This window comes from Gymnoscopelus microlampas (genome assembly GCF_963454915.1).
Source record: "Gymnoscopelus microlampas genome assembly, chromosome: 16".
Taxonomy (NCBI): domain Eukaryota; kingdom Metazoa; phylum Chordata; class Actinopteri; order Myctophiformes; family Myctophidae; genus Gymnoscopelus; species Gymnoscopelus microlampas.
Genome location: NC_139953.1, coordinates 3,449,555 through 3,455,744, shown reverse-complemented (window position 1 = coordinate 3,455,744; position 6,190 = coordinate 3,449,555). Strand labels below are relative to the sequence as shown.

The following is a 6,190-nucleotide window of genomic DNA, read 5'->3' as shown; positions in this document are numbered from 1 at the left end:
CAGTGGCGGAAAAAGTACTAAAATGTTACTTAAGTTAAAGTATCAATACTGCAATGTAGAGATACCCATACAAGTACAGAATTCAAAATTGATTTGAGTAAAAGTATTGGCATCAAAATGTACCAAAAGTAGTATTCATTGTGCAGAATGTCCCATTTCACAAGTTTTCAAATGTATAAAAAGCTTTTGAATGCAATGCATTGTGAGCTTGTAGGTCTGCTATGCTGTGTGTGTGTGCGTGTGCGTGTGCGTGTGTGTGTGTGTTTGTGTGCGCGCGTGTGTGCGTGCGCGTCTCACCTGTCTACAATCACAATGAGGAAGCCAACGTCTCCAACACGCGCTCCCAATTGGTCGGCAGACGTCAGCTGACGTCAGGGGAGGCGTGAGAAATAACTTTCTAGGAGGTTTCGGTGTGGTTTTACTAATTATGAAATAAATAATGATAAATATATGATACCTACAAAATAAACGTTTACAAACACAGAGAGACCCCCTCACCCCCCCCCACCAGTTTTCTGACTGATGACATTTTTTATGTTCAAACATTTTGGCTGCTCAGAAAATAAAGCTTCTAAAAATGCAGACTGCAGTCTGTACAACCAAAGCAGTGCTTGTGAAATCCATTTATTGTCTTTCTTTCTTTCTTTCTTTCTTTCTTTCTTTCTTTCTTTCTTTCTTTCTTTCTTTCTTTCTTTCTTTCTTTCTTTCTTTCTTAATTCTCAGAGTTGGACTACAAGGGTAAACGCATGGCCAAGGCAGCAGTAGATCAATATCTCCATCTAGTGGCGAAGTGTCGCATCAAATAGTTTGTATAGGTAATGATGTTTTATATTGTCAGACATTAGTGTGTATAGTAAATGTTTTATATTGTCAGACATCATACAGTATGTATAGTAAATGTTTTATATTGTCAGACATCATACCGTATGTATAGTAAATGTTTTATATTGTCAGACATTATACAGTGTGTATAGTAAATGTTTTATATTGTCAGACATCATACAGTGTGTATAGTAAATGTTTTATATTGTCAGACATTATACAGTGTGTATAGTAAATGTTTTATATTGTCAGACATTATACAGTGTGTATAGTAAAGTGTAACAGCTTTTAAACCAGGGTGCAGCTGCTCTCAAGCTGTGAAGATCAGAAGAGAAGATAAGTGCTTCTTCCGTTAGACTGGTAGAGCACGCACGCACGCAGGCACACACCAGTGTTCATTTTGACTTGTTGTTTTAGTCATAGTTTTTTTTCTAAATCATATTTTAGTCATCTAAAGTGTTTTAGTCTTAGTCTAGTTTTAGTTGATTAAATATCATAAGATTTTAGTAGCTATACAATTGATTTATGTCGACTAAAAGTACACTTATTTATATAATTTGTACTCAGCTGTGTGCCGAAAATAGCTGCTCTACAAGCTCACCATGCGTCACAGACGAGTTGTGAGCTTGTAGATTGGTTATTTTTGTCTCTAGTTTGTCTACTTTTAGTTTTAGTCTAGTTTGTATTTGTTGGCAACATTTTAGTCATAGTTTTAGTCATCATAGCTTACTTTTTATTTAGTTTTCATCAATTAAAAAAGGTAGTCCACGAATGTTTTGTCATAGTCAAGGAAATGAACACACATCCTGTAGTGAAAACATCTTTTAGACCAACACTTATTATAATAAAGTGCAGAAGTTATAGTAATATTATGTCTAATGTACATGTGCAATGGGGTATTTGGTACCAGACCCCCACCTTTCTTTGCCAGGGACCCCCATACAAGATTTTGTTTTGATATTGATATTACATCTACTTTAAAATAGATCTATAAGCTCACAACGTGTTGCATTCTGATGCATTGTGAGTTTGTAGATCAGCCGATGTGTATATAGTATGGATTATTAATATCATTATCATTATATACCATTATTCAGGTCTATTTGTGTATCATTTTTCTTCTCTTTGTCTTTCTATGTCTGTCACCATAACTTTGGAGGCTTAAAGGGATAGTTCACCCAAACTATTTTTTTCTATCGATTAGTCACCCCATGGAGACTTGAATTCATGGATATTTACTTTTTTTTTGTCGCATTCCTAAGCCAATAATTTGATGACCAGCGGTCAGGCAGCGGTTCCGATAGGAGACACAAAGGAGACTATTTGTGTCTCCTACCGGAACCGCTGCCGGTCATCAAATTATTGGCTCTATAGCTAAAATCGAAAAATGACATAGATGCTTACCCGGATTAACAAAAATCCTTAACCCTTAAAATTTTAAATTTTAAATCATTGTTTTGCTGTCCTGGCATTTGACCTTTGTGACGTCAAAAGGTGGTGACAACCAAACAACTCCATGTGATCTACTGGACAAGACCTTTGAACATGAAGTGGAGGGTCAAATTTAACCACTTCTGTATCTGAGTCATACTCTACTTCTTTCTTTTGTTATCTTGTTGGCAACAGTTTCCTCCCATACAGTGGGAACAAATACGAGATTGTTTTATAATCTGTACCCGGAAGTTATGCAGGAATGCCTACTAAGTGTCAAAAAAATACTTTCTGGCATATCTGATTGCATTAAACAATGTTAAACTCATTTTGCATGTTTCTTTGCCACTCGATTTGCCACTCGATGTGCCATTCACTTTAAGCATGCGCATATCCTCTATTGTATGACAGGGGTCTTGAACAGGGGGACTCAAAGTTACTACAGGGGGGAGGGGGGGGGGGGGGTGTTTGTGTGATAGGTGTGATCCTTCCATTAATAATTATTCTGACCCACCTTGTGGACAATAACAGGGGGGGGGCATTACTCTTCATGTAATGAAGAATGTGCTAGCACATTGTGAACACTGAGAACATTTATCAATTTCCTCTATAGTTAAAGGGCAATATTCCTAATAAATAATTTTTATATAAAAAAAAAACAGTAGGCCTGGGCCGTAGCGTCGGTCCAGGCACCCTAGGCTGCAAAACCAGCCTGACAGCGTGTCGCGGGTTCGAATCCCATTCCCGACGACCGTATGTGTGTCACTCCCCATCTATAAAGGAATAAAAGCCCCCCCCCCCCCCCCCCCAAAAAAAAGTAAAGAAATAAATAAAAACAGTACTGGGTTTGGTGATGCTCCATCTTGTCTGAATCAACTTTGTTTGCGTTCATTTATGTGCTAAAATAGTGACTTTTAGAGCTGTTTCAGCGTACAATGTAAGTCAATGAGGAGCATATTTTGAATGATCAATTTCTAATCACTGGACCAATTATTTTTGATTTCTTGCCAACCTTTGCAGTTATGGCAAGGTAACTACACAACCCAAACCTCTACCAAATTGGTCTTGCCCTTAAGTATAACAGGGTGCACACGTCATCATACACATGATTAAAGGAAAAACAAGTCAATACTGCAATCTGTCAATTGCTAACTTGCGCCTTGAGAATTAATGGTGCGGCAGACGCGGCATAGGGGGAATGGGGGAGTCCCGACGAATGGGGTTGGCCGTGAGTTGGAAGGGGGTGGGGGGTTTGGGTGGGGAGTCCATGAATGGAGTGGGGGAGTCCCGACGAATGGGGGTGGCCGTGAGTTGGAAGGGGGTGGGTGGTCTGGGTGGGGAGTCCATGACTGGAGGTAGGGGGCCCATCGGAATTCAGCAGATTAGGAGGGGGGCACTCAGACACAGCAGAGTCAAAAAAGGCAGCAAACGTAAGGGTTAAAGCTTGGAGGTCCGCCCGAGCAGCGCTACATTCAGCCCTAGCATTCGTACTTTCAGCTCTAGAAGCGTCCAGCTGATCGGAGAGCACCCGAACCTGGAGGCCAAACTGGAGGGCAGTGTCGGCCAATTTGTCCTGGTGGGTGGCCGCCAAACGAACAATGTCCTCCATGCCAGAGAAGTTGGCTTGAATGGGCGCTGGAGTGAGGGGGGGGAGGGGGAGGTCGGTGTCCTCGACCTTGACCTGAGAAAAATTCTGGGGCTCAGCCTTGATGACAAGGGGGGAGCTGGAACCAACATCAACATCGGTCGTGGAGGAAACCTCTTCTTTAAGGATTTTGTAAGAATCCATAGGGAAATCTGCTAAAAAATCAAACTAGGTTCGATTATACTGTTAAGGAGGGGGAACCGCTATGTGCGGCGGACCGGTCTTCGTTGAATTGGTTGGAAGAACCTATTTGGGGAGTCCTGTAATGATGGGCTTAATTACCGGAGTTATGCTAGAATGGTGGAATCCAGTAGTGGATAAATCTTACTACTAGAGTTAGGGGTTTTATAGCTTGTAACCAAAGGTTAATCAAAGATTATATATATATATATATATATATATATATATATATATATATATATATATATATATATATATATACATAATACATATACATGTACATATACATATACATATATATACAGTATATATACTGTATATATATATATAAATACATATATATGTATTTATATGTTGTGTACTCCTTTCGACATAACGGACGTGAAAACAGTACTTGCGCTGCTTCACTGGCGCAAGTAATAAACAGTGATACTTATGCTACTTCTAGTTTCTAGTTTCTAGTTTCCACTAAAAAATGTATGCTACTTTCTGAAGTCATGTGACTAGAAGAATAGACAGGGGACATGTACAGGTGGATTTGCATCAGCGTAACAGGGTAGTCAATTAATAACATTTGGTGAGATACATTAGAACTAATACAATATAATATTGATGAGACATTTTGAATTTGTTTGAATTGTATTACTTATATTTGTAACTTAAGCTGAATAAACATGATTGGGGACATGGCATTTTAGCTTACTTCTACACAAATCAAAGTGATTATTTACTTTTAACTGAGGTTCACATCATTGTGTTCTATGGCAGGGGTCTTAAAAAAAAAGATCAGGCCAGGGACCCCTTAGCTGAGAGAGAGATGAAGCATGGACCTCCACAACTATAACATTGTGTTATATACAATCAGGTTGCAGTGTGCTTTGCAAATGTAGACATGGCATTTGTGGCATGTATAGCTGGTTTTATTATCTATGCCATGGCCACAGAGTCTCTACTCCAGACTATGGTGTGTGGTAAGGTGCTGGCTTTGATGACTTAGAGAACTCACCAAAGCTGGGTTCATTGTCGTACACCAGTGGCTCAGGTGGCAGTGGTTCAGGAGGTACAGTAGAGTGTAGAGTAGAGGTTCAATCCCCATGTCCTCCTGGCTGTGTGGAAAAGCGCCCTTGAGCAAGAGACTTAACCCCTAACTGCTCCGGATGAGCAGGTGTATGGTTGCCTTCACCGTCGGCGCTGTACCAGTAAGCTGCAATAAAATAATCAATAGATAGGTTGGAAATGCCAAAGAAATATTTCATCTGTCGAACATGCTGTTCTAGGCCTACTATGAAAAAAGTAAAAAGAACACTCCCCGGCCCGCCTATGCCTGAAATATGCACCTTGTAGATCTTCTCTTTTCGCAGCTGACCGCAGCCAGCGGCTATGCCGGCTAGGAAACAAACTCATTCCGGTGCCTGCAGCAGCATGCTGCTAACAGCGCCATTAATCTGGTGCTGCTCCCACCATCAGCACGGCCGCTACGACCATGCGCCGCTTTTTTCTTTTAATTAACCTAAGATGGGATGTTGACAGTGGTGGAAAAAGTACACACATTCTTTACTTAAGTGAAAGTATCAATACTGCAATATAGAAGTACTCTGTTACAAGTCTGGAATTCAAAATACTTGAGTAAAAGTACAAAAGTATTGGCATCAAAATGTACTTAAAGTACCAAAAGTAAAAGTACTTATTATGCAGAATGTCCCATTTAAAGTTTTCAAATGTATAATAATCATTTGAAAATAGCAGATCTACAAGCTCACAATGCTCACAAGTAACTAGTAAGTCGTTTTCAAATAACTGTAGTGGAGTAAAAGCACAATGTTTGCCTCTGAGATGTAATGGAGTAGAAGTAAAAGTATTGGAAATTGGAAATACTCAAGTAAAGTACAAATACCCAGTCAAAATTGTACTATAAGTACAGTACTTGAGTAAGTGTATGTAGTTACTTTGCACCATTGGATGTTGTTTGTTTGAACAATGTTTTAATTGACAAATTGCAAGATGCCGAAACTAAATGCAAACATAATGTTCTGCTGCTGTAGGCTGGCATTCCCAGTCCATTTGCGAATGCAATGGACAGACCTGGTAAACATGTCCTAATCAAATTGTCAC

The 6,190-nt window shown here is 39.6% G+C and overlaps 1 protein-coding gene across 1 annotated transcript in view; it reads left to right on the top strand.

Annotated features, from left to right (window-relative positions):
• Positions 1 to 6,190, top strand: part of LOC311063456 (protein NLRC3-like) — a 621,663-nt gene that overhangs the window by 307,757 nt on the left and 307,716 nt on the right. The gene's annotated exons all lie outside the window — the stretch shown is intronic.